This window comes from Suncus etruscus, chromosome 6, assembly GCF_024139225.1.
Source record: "Suncus etruscus isolate mSunEtr1 chromosome 6, mSunEtr1.pri.cur, whole genome shotgun sequence".
Taxonomy (NCBI): domain Eukaryota; kingdom Metazoa; phylum Chordata; class Mammalia; order Eulipotyphla; family Soricidae; genus Suncus; species Suncus etruscus.
Window position 1 is genome coordinate 112,400,911 of NC_064853.1, and position 15,309 is coordinate 112,416,219.

The 15,309-nt window shown below is 32.7% G+C and overlaps 1 protein-coding gene across 1 annotated transcript in view; it reads right to left on the reverse strand.

Annotated features, from left to right (window-relative positions):
- Positions 1–15,309, reverse strand: part of LPP (LIM domain containing preferred translocation partner in lipoma) — a 491,757-nt gene that overhangs the window by 370,680 nt on the left and 105,768 nt on the right. The window lies entirely within an intron of this gene.

Below are 15,309 nucleotides of genomic sequence, written 5' to 3' on the forward strand. Positions count from 1 at the left end.
AATTAAAAAATAAAAGAATCAAATCAATACTTAGAAATGACACATATTAGTCTTGCTGACTAACATTTACCATGTATAAAAGAACTGCTTGGAAGGATGGTAATAAGATGTATATGACCTGGTCTGATATTCATATTCAGAAAAATTTCAATTAGGAAAAGAAACTTGTAAATAAATAAGGATATTGAAATATGATTTCTTAAGATGCACAGTCTTCTATGAGAGAAACTGGATTCCAAATGGTGATACAAGAAAAGTCTTTTTGGATGATTTACATTTCTCACATATTGAGATATAAAAAGAAATTCAATTCTAGGCTGAAAGACAAGGGAAAGACATCATAGATTGATAAACAATAATAATAGTAATAATAATCAGGACAGAAAAATAAAATTATAATATAGTATAAATACAGGAATGTATTATGATCATAGTGAATTATAAAACATAAAGCTAAAATGGAAATAATCTTTCAAGTATGTTGTGTGTCTCGCAATGAGTTTATGTTTATTGTGTGTGAAGTATTAATAAAATTGCCTAGAAAAGAACATTCTGTTACAACATGATATAAAACTAATCTAAAAGTATATGTAGGACAGATAAAAAATTAGATTATAAAATGACTAATTTGGAAATCTATATACAATCTGGGCAGGATGTAATGAAAATGAACGCTTTAGATACTAAGTAAATTTAACTTTTCTTCCTTTCTTCCTTCCTTCCTTCCTTCCTTCCTTTCTTTCTTTCTTTCTTTCTTTCTTTCTTTCTTTCTTTCTTTCTTTTTTTTCTTTCTTTTCTTTCTTTCTTTCTTTTTTCTTTCTTTCTTTCTCTTCTTTCTTCTCTTTCTTTCTTTCTCTTTCCCTTTCTCTCTTTCTTTCTTTCTTCTTTCTTTCTTTCTTTCTTTCTTTTTTTCTTCTTTCTTTCTTTTTTTTTCTTTTCTCTTCTTCTTTCTTTCTTTCTTTCCTTTCTTTCCTTCTTTCTTTTTCTTTATCTCTCTTTCTTTATCTTTTCTCTCATTTTCTTTCTTTCTTTTATTCTTTCTTTCTTTCTTTCTCTTTCTTTCTTTCTTTCTTTTTTTCTCTTCTCTCTCTCCTTTCCTCTCTTCTTTCTTCTTTCTTTCTTTCCTTTCTTTCTTTCTTTCTTTCTTTTTCTTATTCTTTCTTCTTCTTTTTCTTTCTTTCTTTTCTTTCTTTCTTTCTCTTCTCTTTCTTTCTTTCTTTCTTTCTTTCTTTTCTTTCTTTCTCTCTTTTCTTTATTTCTTTCTTCCTTTCTCCCTTCCTTCCTCCTTCCTCCCTCTCTCCTTCTCTCTCTCCCTCCCTTCCTCCCTTCCTTCCTTCCTTCCTTCCTTCCTTCCTTCCTTCCTTCCTTCCTTCCTTCCTTCCTTCCTTCCTTCCTTCCTTCCTTCCTTCCTTCCTTCCTTCCTTCCTTCCTTCCTTCCTTCCTTCCTTCCTGTCTTTTTTTTTTTTTTGAGACAGTCCTCCAAGCAGTGCTCAGGAAGTCAGGAGAATCAGGAGGAACACACCAGAATTTTTTTTTTCTTCATGCTGTTTTTGGGTACACAACAGGTGGCACTCTGGGATTACTACTGGATCTGCACTCAGAAATCGCTCCTGGCAGGCTTGGGGGATGATATGAAAAACTGGAACTGAACCACCATCTGTTCTGAATTGACCTCGTGCAAGGCAAATGCCCTACCACTGTGCTATTTCTCCAAAGGAGGTGATACTATTTTGGCCTTATGGTTCCTGGAATACTCAGGTTACCCATTGTATTGGGGTCTTCCAGAATTACACTCAGTATTGCTTAGGAGGACATGTTATGCCATGAATCAAACTATGTTCAGTTTTTGAAAGGCCGGTGCTTTTACTACTGCTATCACCTGGCCCCAAACTAATATTTTTGACTATCAAGAATATCTCAATGAAATTAGAAGCTTCTTAATCTCTAACAGGCTAGTCTCAAAAGACAAAATTGTAGACATATCAAGATCTCTCAAAGTCATCTTATAAAAGTTTTATATATCCTAGAAAAAATTTCTATGGAGCAAAGTGAATTTCCAGCTATTTTCATATGATTTATAAATTTCCTTCTTCCGTTTGAAATTAATGTTTCTGGGTAAATCTGAGATGGTTTGAAAATATAATATGGAGTCAAGTTCTCCTCTTTGAACAAGTTACCTTGTATTTTAACAGCTCAGTAACTAAAGAAGATGTGTTTGGAGAATACTGAAAAATCAGAATCTAAATTTTCTGAAAAAGAGCCAAATCTATCCTTCAGCCACAGTGAAGGACTTTGAAATACTCTGTTTGCTCACTTCTTTTATTTTAAAAATAATCTACATTTAATAGTGCCTGGATAGTCGAGACAACTGTTAGCTTAGTCATATAATATAGGTTTGTGGGATCAGTGCTTAGGCCCACTGGTGTTTCAAGAGCCACTACAATCCTACCTGGCAGGGTGTTGGGTGAAGGAGTGTATAAGAATGGAATTTGGCTTAGAAACTCACACTTTTTCACTTGAACTATCTCTAGGACTCCTGCTCCCTGGATTCTTGTAACGTACCAGGCATTCTGCTAAAGGTTTCACAAATTTCCTATATCCATTTAGTCTTTCCTATATCCACTTAGTCAATAATTCTCAAACTTCTTGTGTTCATAGCATAGCTAACAGTTTACATTAAAATAAAAATTACCAAATCCTATCCCCAGTGATTTTTATTTATTGGGTCTGGTACAGGGCTCAAATAAATGTAATCTGAATTACTAATAAATTCCCAGGCGATGTTATTGCCGTTGTTCCTAGCAATTCCAAACTTTAAAGCTATAGAATTATAAAGAGTAAAAGATTTACATTAAAGACATTTCTACATCTCATTTTCCCTAATACATTTCTAGAGATAAAAATATTCTCTCTTTTTACTAGGATTATATGACTCAAAACTTTCTTAACTGCTCCTAGTGCTTCTAAATAGTGGTCAAATATTAGAATCATCAAGGAAACTCACTCTATATGTTATAACTGAATATTATCTAACCAATCCAAAGATGATATTGGGGATGGCATACTAGAAATAATGGGGAGATAAGGTCCTAACCTCAAGCATTGCTTTAAAATCCATTCAAATAGGACTGGAGAGATAGTATGGCATCTAAATAACTTGCCTAAAATGTGATGGTCATGGGTTCAATCCCCATTGCCCTATATGGCCCCATGATCACATCCAGGAGTGATCTCTAAGCACAGAACCAGTAACACTCTGAGCTCTGAGCACTGCTAGAAGTGGCACACACCCTCTCAAATAAAATCCACAAAAGGTTAAAGAAAAGATCTTCACAATGTCATAAGCAATCCAAACACATAGCAAATTTGTCTAAAATTAGACTTGCATGTACAATAATGACTGAGAGAATAATTTGTCCTCACTTGGCCAAAGACTTCATACACAAAAAATAACACCTGTTAAGTAAAACTAATTACCAACAAATTCTTTCCAGACTTTAAAATGCATTGATCAGGAGAAGAATTTTCACTAGAAACGATAAGCAAAGGAGGTGTAGGCCTGGGAATGACCATGACTAGTCTAGTTTATCACCCAAATTTCAGGTTTAAATATTCCCTGGATATGGCTTTTTTTATACCCAAGTTATAGAGAATTACTGAGCACTGAAAAAATTTTAGAGAATATAAAATGGCAACAAAAAATATTCACAATGATGTGACATGAAGAAATCAAATTTCTAAAGCAGATTAATCTTAAAATAAAAAGGTGCAACTGCTATCCAGAAGATCCCACTGAACTCTATACTTCTTTTATCTGTTTTTAGTATTTGAAATTTTAAATGGTGTGCCCTGGGTAAAAGATAGTTTGGAAGGGTTAAAAACAATAGATAGTAATTAGGAAAAACATGATTTTTAAAACAAATTGGAAATTTTATAAATACAGTTTAGAAATACTTAGTGTTTAAAGATTGCAAAAATTAGATTGAAATATTTAGTTAAATGGTAAAAATAATAAATAAAAATATTGAGAACAGAAACACAAAATATAAAGGCATGGGGAATGACCCTTAAATAGTTGCAAGATACTAAGTACATTTTAGAAAAGTTTAGACAGTGCTTAAAGATCAAAATGATAGCTCATTTTTAGTATATGCTATTTTGATCAGCTGACTAAAGTTCACAGGATTAGTCATTTTGAGATTAATTCTAATCTTCAAAATATAGATTGAAATGTTTTGTTAAATGGCAAAACGGATAAAAGTATTGAGAAGAAAATGTCTGCTGCCCCAGAGGCAGAGAGGGGCAAGGAGGGGAAGGAAACTGGAGAATTTGGTGGTGGAAAATGTACAGTGTAAAAGCAACGTACAATATATGACTGAATTGAATCATCAACAACTTCGTATCTGTGATAAAGAATGCACCTTAATGAACAATATTATAACCAGGGTGTTTAAATAAAGTAATTAAAAATACATAATCTGGTGTGATTAAAAAATTAACAAATAAAATAGTTTGAAATAATTTCTTACGATTAGTTTTCTTTGTATATTTCTCAATTAATCCATCTAGTCCAGGGGTAAGAGGGTGGGGAATAATCTTCCCATGAGGGAAGAAATGTGGTCAAATAGCTGAGCTTACTTGGAGTAGTAATTACCTCTCTAGCAATTACCTTTACAACATGGATGTAGCAGAATACAAAATATATCAAGCTGAGTGCAAGTAACCTCAATTGAGAAGACTAAGAAATGTTAGAGTAAATGGTAATAAAATGATGAAAGGAATTACTGTGATTTACTCAATGTGCTATTGTCATAAGAGGAAAATGAAAAAGCCAGCTTATTCCTATAATAAAAGGCTGTGGCCCCTCTCAGCATGCTCACAGACTCCTTCCTAGAGAGAGGCTAAGCGCAGTCTGAGCTATTAATAAATCAGTCCCTAGATTCCCATTCTGTTCCTATTCTTTAAGAATATGCCAGCCCTTTGGAAACTCTAGCTGATATGATAATGATTGGTCACAGCTGGTAATCTTACATTCCTTTCCTTTCTGTCAACAAAAGAATATCCACATATCCCCTTAAATGACATCCTCATTTAGAAAGAAAATATGTGTGAGATTGACCAAAGTATTTAGTTTCCACGTAAAAGATTCTTAGAGTTTAGGCTTTCATTATATGTGACAAATAAGAAAATTAATAGTTCCATTATTCTGTCATTTTTGTTTTTTTTACTGCCTAACTAAAATACATATTGTTAATCCAGGGATTATGTAATTGTCTAATAAAAGAATGACATTTAAAAAGAAGATGGATGGTTAAAAATAACAAGTAAACAGAATCATGATGAAACTATAGAATAATCACTCTTGAATACCAATTTCGCGTGAAATAGAATATTTAATAAGACAACTTTCACAGAAAATTACAACAAGGTCAATAGTTAGCTATCATAAGCCTTAAAAGTTCTACACATGTTATTGCAATTGGGCTGTTTCCAATAAAGCATCCTACCAAAGAAGTAACTAAACAAAGTTGGTGGAGAAACATGTTAAAATTTTTCATAAATATATAATACATATATATGACAGGGGAAATCTGGATTTACATTAGCAAGTTACTGATAAAATATTTCATTTTAGGTACTCCGATTTTAGGTGCTCAAAGAACTGGACCACACATGCTACATGAAGGAGATCTGGATTCTGCCTCCAGCATGAACTAGTTTCTGAGAACCATAAATAGTGAGACTCAAGAAGTACTGTGAGCAGGATTGGGAAAAAAAATGTATTTTTCAAAACAAAATCATTTTCCAAGTTACACATTGTAAAATTGTGCTTTTCTCAAAACCTTGGTGTTACTCGAAATTGACATCTATTTATTTATTGACTGAACCTCTGCAATATCAGTTGTTATTTAGCCTATAGGAATCACTAAGGGGAACTAAAATACATAGCAGCTTAGAATACCATATGCAGAAATTACACTATCCTTCAAATAATAAGTAAAAGCTTAATTATATAATATATTGAATATCAAAGGGATATAAATGTCTTTATAGGAATATAAATAATATAAAATAATACAGAAATATAAAGCAAAGAAATGTAGAATAGATATGGAACTAAATGCTAGCAACTAGGTAGAATGGTGGAATTTTAAAGAAAAAGGTTACAAAACACATCATAAAGACAGTCTTTGAACAAAAACTTAATCTAGTGAGAGTCTGAGTAATGGAATATGTCTGTGAGTACATAAAAATGTTTCTGAGATATTATTATTATTTGAGATAAAAAAATGGTAACTACTGAAAGAGTTTAATGCGGTTGGGGTTTTTGTGTAAACCTGGCTATTAGCAATAAGAGTCCAAAGTTGTTGAGATAATTATTTTAATGCTTTCTCCTCTTGGCTTATTAAAATAAACACAATTTACAGCCTTGAATATTTTATTATTTATTTATTTATTTATTTATTTATTTATTTATTTATTTATTTATTTATTTATTTATAGGTTTGGGGTTCGCATCTCGTGGTGATCAAGGTTTACTCCTAGTTCTGCACTTAAAAATGACTCCTGTTGCGCTAGGGGAAACATGGAAAGCCTGGAAGCAAACTTGAAGTATCTTCAGCTCTCAGAAAAGAGTTCCATTGTCACAGCTAAAAAAATGAATAACATTTAAAAAATACATTGTGGATATAAAATTAGTCAATGTGCAAGGAGAGAAAAAGCTTTAATTTATAACTGAGTAAAAAGTTGAAATATTGTTAGGTGAATATTCCTCAAATGCCCTTTCTCTTGAACATATGTATATCACCCTCTGTGGCAGCCATTAAAATAAATGTTTAATTTCCTTAAAGAAGCAAGATTTACTGAAATTTTTTTTAGATACATCACTTATATTATACTATATCTGAATGCAGTGAGCAATCTTTCCTTCCAATGGCAAAACATTGTTCTTGGTTATTTTGGGGGGGTGGTTTTTGGATTTTGGGCCACATCTAGTGATGCTTCAGGGTTACTCCTGGCTATGCACTCAGAAATCGTTCCTGGGATCTAACCAAGGTTTGTCCTGGATAAGTCACTTGCAAGAAAAATGCCCTACCACTGTGCTATAGCTCTGGCCCCTGCTGTTGGTTCTGCTATTGGATTATACATATGTATGTGTATATGTATGTGTATATGCTAGATAAAATGCTGGCCTAAAGCTAAACCAGCAGTCCTAGCTCACCTTTGAGCAGTTATGCAACTTCTTTCTATAGATTTGGTCTAGGACTCTGCTTCATGCATGAAACTTCATGATAAAATGACTATATGAGACTGGGCCCTCTGTAATTTCTCCAGTTTTCAATTTTTTATGAACAAATGTCTTCAAATTCTTCTCACTGAGAAATTCTTGTTACTATATATATAAAATGATGTCAACCATTACTCACTCTCTTTCAACCCTGTCATTTCATCCAGTATGAGGTTTAGCAAATGCATAAATGTTTTAAAAATAATCAAGTAGAGACACTCATTTCATTTCAAGGTGGTTGTTTTTTGGCATGTACCTTTTTTATCCAAAGAATACTGGAGCTGACAGGTACTTGCTCTAAAAATTTACTTCACCACCTGCTAGCTGAAATATTGCTTTCATGGATTTATATTGTATTAAAAGGTCACTGGCTGTTTAAGTCTTAAACAGTTTTAATCACTCTAAAAGTCTCTTAACAGTAAGAAAAGGAAGCTCAGAACAAACAGCAGCAGGGACTCTAATTAAAAGGGCCAATTCATCTAATTTTATTTGGGGTTAATTATTCAGGATTCACTCTTTGATGTGTAAGGAATAGCAATTAGTAATTTTAGTGATTTGAGAATCATTGGAGGTGTAATCAGTTAAAATGAGTGAATGTTTACAACACAAGATGGTGAATTAGTCTCTCTCAGCTGGAGAACAGGAACATTAGGCTCCAAGAGATCAAGGCTAAGGATTACAAGCCCCAGTAATAACAGGCACTTCAATATAAAATACATGTCAACAGTACCCAGCATTCTATTATTTCATACCAAAGGCAAGGCACAGACGCTTCAAGAAAGTACCTTTAACCAGATCTCCATCTTTGCCACTGTTTACAACCACTTCTTTCTATTTGGTTCTTGCCACCATGGCAACCAAAAGTGCATTACATTAAAAATCATAAATTTGCTAGTTAGAAGCAATATAAGACCATGAGTTATTGAACCACTAATATATATCATGTTTTCATTTCTGATCAGTGTCTGAGCATCTCCATTTGAGCCTTTATCCCTGCACTAAACAGTGAATTCAGATATCCTATGTAGCTACTTACAGCCCCTTGTAATCTTCAACCTTCTATTTATTCAATTACAATTCTCTCAGTAATAAAAACTGGGAAAATTTCTTTTCTTTTTGTTTCATATATCTATATTGGATAAAGAAGCTATATTAAATTGCACCAAATTATATCAAATATATTCATTGTTCTTCATGTTTATTTCTACTAAAATCCTGAATGCTCATATCTAGAGTTTATAAACAGCCAAAAGTTTTATTTCATACAAAATAAATCTAAAGCCTTCCAATTATTTTATACAGTTTATAAGACTAAAATATCCAGTGGTTCATGAAATTTAAGTTCAAAAAAGTTGAACATGGATGAATCTCCATAAATTCAAATCTCACCACAGTTACAAAATTGAAAAAAAATGTTGAAACTAAATTAAGAACTGATTTAAGAACAAAAGTACAACATAATTAAATAGAAATGATAACCACAAAATAAACTCTCACATGGATGATAATTCAACAACTGTGCTGGATTTTTAGAAAAAGGTAAAGTTTCAAAATATGTCATGAGTTGGTAAGGGCCACTTCCTGAGTTTCCTAGGATTCAACAGGAACAACATCTTTTTTTTTTTTTTAAATGTTGGTACTACTTTAAGGAATAGAGAGATTATGGTTAAATTCATTTTCCCATATATTCTCCTAGAATGCTCTTGGAGAATCTAGATGTTATTCTAGATTTCTGGTGCTCCCAAAGAATTAAAAATTTAGTACCTGAAAATGTTCACATTACCCAGTAATGTATCAGAATGCTTCTTCTTTTTTTTTTTGTACTAAAAATGATTTGTTTATGCCTTCCATTTCATTAAGATTTTCTGTCAACCATTTTTTCTTATTAAAATCTAAACTATTCTTGGTAACCAGTTTACCTGCCAATCCCACACAATCTCTTTAGCTGCCACCTAAAAATGGTAACCTTTCCATTCTCTCACCCTTTCTGATACTTGTAGACCATTTAAAAGTGTTTCCTAAATGAGATACAAGATACATTTGCCTCATTATTTCATGTTTTTCTTCAGAGAACAAACATCACATATGATTCATTACTCTTTCCCATGGCACCTTTTTCAGTGACTGAGAGAACTGAGATAAAGAAGAATTAAAGGTCATAGAGATAACATAGTGGTTAAAGTGCTTACCTTGCTAACCATGATTTGAAGCCTGATAATTCATGATTCCTCAAGTAACATCAAGTGCACCATTAGAGAATTTCATGTACTATCTGTAATATAAGTATATGCTAACACTACATTGTACAAAATGCTTAGTACACTGCATCTTCATCCTCTCTTAATGAATTTCAGGACCAAATGGGCAGAAATTGATGGGAGTAGCCCATGAGTTTCCTGCATACTGCATGGGAAAGACTGTACCAAAATAAATAAGTAAAAAAGTGAAAAATTTGTTGAATGGTTAATTAGGTATGTGAATTTGTTCTGACAATTACAAGTTGAAACCTATTCATATAATTATTATTTAAGATTGCATTTAGAATAACATAAGTAGGGCCAGAGAGATAGCATGGAGGTAAGGTGTTTGCCTTTCATGCAGAAGGTCATCAGTTTGAATCCCGGCGTCCCATATGGTCCCCCGTGCCTGCCAGGAGCTATTTCTGAGCATGGAGCTAGGAAAAACCCCTGAGCACTGCCGGATGTGACCCAAGAAACAGACACACACTAAAAAAGAATAACATAGGTAGAAACACTTAATGATACTGAGTCAAGACTGATTTTTCAATGATCCAATGTTACTGTTTGAGTAAATGAAAAATAACTACATGAGACTACATAAAACCAAAAATCTGCTCTACCACAATTAAAATGACAAGAAAGAAAGACAACCTAAAAACTGGGAGATAATATTTGTTCATTAGTCTTCTGATGTAGGATTAGTGTGTATAAAACACTGGAAAAACTTTACAATAAACAAACAACCAAACTCATCACAATATGAGACTAAGACATAAACAGAAACTTCCCAAAAGAATTTCATACAGATGACCAAATGGTAGATGAAAAAATATTCTGTATCACTTATGATCAAGGAAATGCAAATCACATCAGCAATGAGATATGATATCAAGTCAGTGAGAATGACGCACAGCATAACAATAACCTGTACAGTGTGGATGTGGGGGAAAGGAGAAGCTTCACTGATAGTGAGAATGTTATCTCTTCCAGAATTTTTTGGAAAACAATATGATATTTCTCAAAAAACTAGAAAGTGATTTTTTATATAACCAAAGAATTCTTAGAAATTACCCCAAGGACCCAAAAAACTCTATTCAGGAAAAAAAAAAAACATTTGCACTGCAATGCACTGTAGCACTGTTTACATTCAGTCTACCCATGACTTCGAAATGAAAACTACTAGGGTTTAAGAAGAGATGAAAACATGCAACATAAAAGTAGCTGGATCTGGAGAGGATTATGCTAAATAAAGTTCAAAAGAAAAACATATACAATATTTTCTCATAAAAATATTAGACATAAAATTAATAGAAGAATAATAAACATATGACTACAACAGAAACAGAGACTTTCAATAGAGGTTATGGGGGTCAGTGGTGGGAGATACAGAATGGAAAGGGGTCACTGAAATAGTGATGGAAATAATGATGGTTGACACTAGAATATTTTAAGTCTGATACCTTATCACTTTTCAAAATACCATTTTTCAAACTCACGTTTTTCAAATTACAACTGTTTTAAATAAAAGTTAAAATTAATAGAGTTTTCTAAATTGCTTTTAAAATTAAAATATGTATTCATGATGTGTGTAAGGGATAAATAGTTAAAGAATGAAAAAGATATTGAAAGATTGAGAAAGATTGAACTGGTTATACCCGTGAGATTAATTTCTACAAATGGAATATACTCTTGATTTGACCACTGACTCAGTTATATTTATATAAAAGAAATAGAATTTAGTTTTATGTAAAATAAATGATTTTACTTTGAGATGAATTTCTCTTTGCAGCTTAATCATAACAATTTTCTTCACAATTACTCAAATATAAAGTATAATAACTTAATGGCTAAACACCATGTTCTTAATATAGCACTTCACATATATAGGAACCAAAGAATCAAAGACAGATCATAGACTACAAATATACATAGGTAACAAAATATACATGTACACATATATATCAAAATAGAACATAGAGCATAACAAAACATAGAATGTAACTAACATAACAGCTAAGTTGTAGCAGCTAAATAAACAAATACTGTGCTGTCCCCAAAATGTTTAGAAATCTTGGAAAGGAGCCATGTAAAGAGCCTTGAGGTGGCACTAACTTGGCAACTCAAGTAATTTTGCAATTGATTTACTGAAAATTTCCTTAATTTGGGGATACTATTGGGTATTTTTTTAATGAATGAACTATTCTTGAACATTTTACAAGACATAAACATGCTACTGTGATGAGTCAATCAAAGAAGTCAGTTTTGTCCTTAAAATCCAGTGAAATGGCCAAATCAAAACAACAAAAATCATCTTTACAACTAAAAAATCCAAAAGTCACAACACTCGACTCAGTTCTTTTCTTTTTTTAAATTTTGATCTATGAAGTCCATACTCCCACTTTATCGGGTAAGTTCTACATATATAAAAGTTCTACAACACTTACAAAGTTCAAAACTCTTCCAAAACTTTGTAGTGAACTTAGGAAGTTCACTTGAAAAACCTAGTAAGAAAAACCTAGTAAAACCTTATTCCTAGTAGGAAGAAACTTTATTCCTTGTATTTCATTTATTTTTCTTCCTTTAATCCCTAGAAATAAAAACTAATGTGATAAAAGACAGTCCCCAAATGCAAATTTTGGTGACGTGTTCTAGGCAGAAGTCCAACACCATGTTATTTTAGCAGACCTGGTCTGGCTGTCCAAAGACATAATTTAGCTGAGCGAGGAACTTATTCCCTCCTCCTGCTTCCTTTGGCTAGCTGCCTCGGAAGGTTTTTCATTCTGGAGGGCAATGGATTTATTGCTCCCTTTTATTTCTCCAACAGTAGTTCCAGTTCTCTGACTTTCAAGTTCAGTGAGCTCAGCCTTGGCATTCAAGGATCCCCTATGTCTCATCCTTAAGAGCATTTGTCCCAGGTCCATTTGCCAAGGACACGGTGGCAGTTCCTTTCCTGGCAGTGGAGTCTGCAATATTATGTTTCTTGTTATAAACAGACTCAACCCATTACTTGAGCTACCACTCCAAGTTCTACTGGCATTATCATGTTTAAACTGGTAGGAAGGGGACAACTTCACAAACTGAAAAATATCAAAGTAGAATAGAATTAAACTAATGGAGTCTACTATTCTATAGGTCAGAAAATAAAAGGACAAGAGGCCGGAACAGTGGCACAAGTAATAAGGCATCTGATTTGCCCATGCTAGCCTAGGATAAACTGCTTTTGATCTTGACATCCCATATGTTCCCCCAAGCCAGGAGCAATTTCTGAGCGCATAGCCAGGAGTAACCCCTGAGAGTCACCGGGTGTGGGCCCAAAACAAAATAAATAAATAAACAAACAAATAAATAAAAGGACAAGATAAAATCTACCTCTTTTTTCTGTAAATAAAGTTAACACATGCATAAATACATTTATATTAGCCAAAATGGAATAATTGATTATATGATTTACAAAACCCAAAATATTTCAGTTCAAACTTGTAGAAATGATTACTGTCCTGATAAACTCTTTAATTTTATAGTTGAGAAAATTATAATGAAAGAATATTAAATGATATTTCTATGGAGAATATAAAATTCTCAGAATATAATAAGCAGCATAGTGTTGAACATATGGCAGAAACATACTCAGTAATAATATTCTCTAGTGCTTGACAGAAATTTTTATTCCCCTTTAATGTCGAGCAGTGTTAAGAGGCATTTTAAGAGAACATTGTTACCTTTGAGAAATCCTCTGTCAAGAAGAGAGAACATACATAAGTAGATAATTTGAACATATTTGTTTTAGCTGTCTTTTGTTGTGACACTACATTATCAGTAGATTGGTTTCAAAAAATGTATTATATTAAAGTTCTGAATATGTTTCCTACTATTGGTATTTCAGGATTAAAACCAAGATATAAGTTATGTAGCATAACTTACTGAATGTTTTAGGGAACATGTATTTTCTTACTTTTTCTTCTTTTGAAAAATGTTCTCATCGCCTGGCTTCTGCCCATCTTCATCTTCGTGTTCAAAATATTTCATACACCCCTCCTGTTTTCATCCTCTCTACACTCTACTTCTAATAACATTGATAACTTTGGGTCCACTATTGTATTCTATTATGATTTTCCTATATTAAAAATATCTGGTGGTTAAAGAGAATTTCCCATTGATATACAGTCCAACAGGGTTTAGGACAAGGCAAATCCAGGATGGAGGATGTTCACAGTGTCAGACAAAAATACTATAAAGAATGACATATGTGCGTTCACTCCTCTAAAACTCAAAAGGCGCAAAAGTGAAAATGTTTTGGGCACGATTTTTTAAAATAACCCCATAATTTATTTTTCATATTTAATAATATTTATAAATTTTATGCTATTCCATGATCAAATTCATATTTGATATTCTTTCCATATTATGGAAAGAAACTGCACCTTTAAGTTGAGGAATTTCAAGAAGTTAGATTGATATTTTATCACAATGCTCTGCTTTTCTTTGGAATCTCTAGTGAATAAGGAAATAAAGAAATACTAGGAAACTAAGGCCTAGAGAAAATAAATTTTTCTGTGGGTAGCTCACCGCTTATCATCAGAAAGAAAAAATATTCCTGCAGCAATTCTGTGTTGATTTTCTGGATAAGTTCTTAACACATGTTGTGTATTTGTAAGTGTGTCTGTATTCTGTCTGTTTGTATGTCTGCCTGTCTCTGTGAGATGAAATCTATTATGGTCAGAAAAATCATGCTCAAATTTAAAGAAAAAGTTGTCTATGTGTAGTATATGCTGGACACGATGAAATAATTTATTTCAAGCATATTATATACTGAGAAAAAAATATAATACTGAGACTAAAAAGATAGAGATTTGGGGTTATTCCTGTTATTATATAGGACATCAGTAGGTTTTTTTTTTTTAGAAAAATATGAAGTTTCCCAAGAGATATCAGCAAAGTTTTATCAATAAAACCTAACCACACTTTAAAGTTCCTGAGACATACTAGTGAAAGCTAAAGAAAAAAGATTTGGTTTGATAAAACATGAGTGTCAAATAATGGGAAGTATTTCAAGAGAGGCAAGACAACTATTTGACAGAATTATTATAAAGGAGGCTCAAGCATTATAAATCCAAGGAACTTGGTAAATGGCCTTTAAAGTCCCTTTCAACACCAGTAGTTTATGATTTCATGACTCAAGGTATAAGAGTCAATAAATGGGCATTAGATATGCAGGATTCTTTTTAATGAATATAGTCAGAAAATGCCCCCAACACAGTGACAAGGCACTTATTCGAACTGCAAGAATGCACTTCCCAAGGATAGGGCACAACAATAATTCACTTCGCAAGACTCAGCAAAATTCTACTTTATATAGACAAAGCCTATGTTTGTCCCATTCTCCATTGAAGAGGAAACTTTCTGTATTCCAAATTCTCACAAAACCTACACTTCACCCACTATCAGTAAGTAACTCTTTAAAAGACATTATAAGCCCGCACTCCTGCGAGGTGGAGGGTAAAGCTTAATTTGTCAGTCTGTGCAAATTCTACCTATGCATTAAGGATCTACCAATGTGCTTCACAGAAATAGCATATTTATTCTGATTTGTTAAATATCCAAATATCTCATAGAAAGGCTCCAAAACCTGAGATAACTTATTAATCTGGCTTTTGATAACTGAGATGGAGGTGATGCAACAATATTTCTTAAATTACGATATACACATTTCAACACTTTACAATAAAAACCAAGTAACATACCAAATTACCAAGACGGAAAATTTCCACTGTAAACAACTCG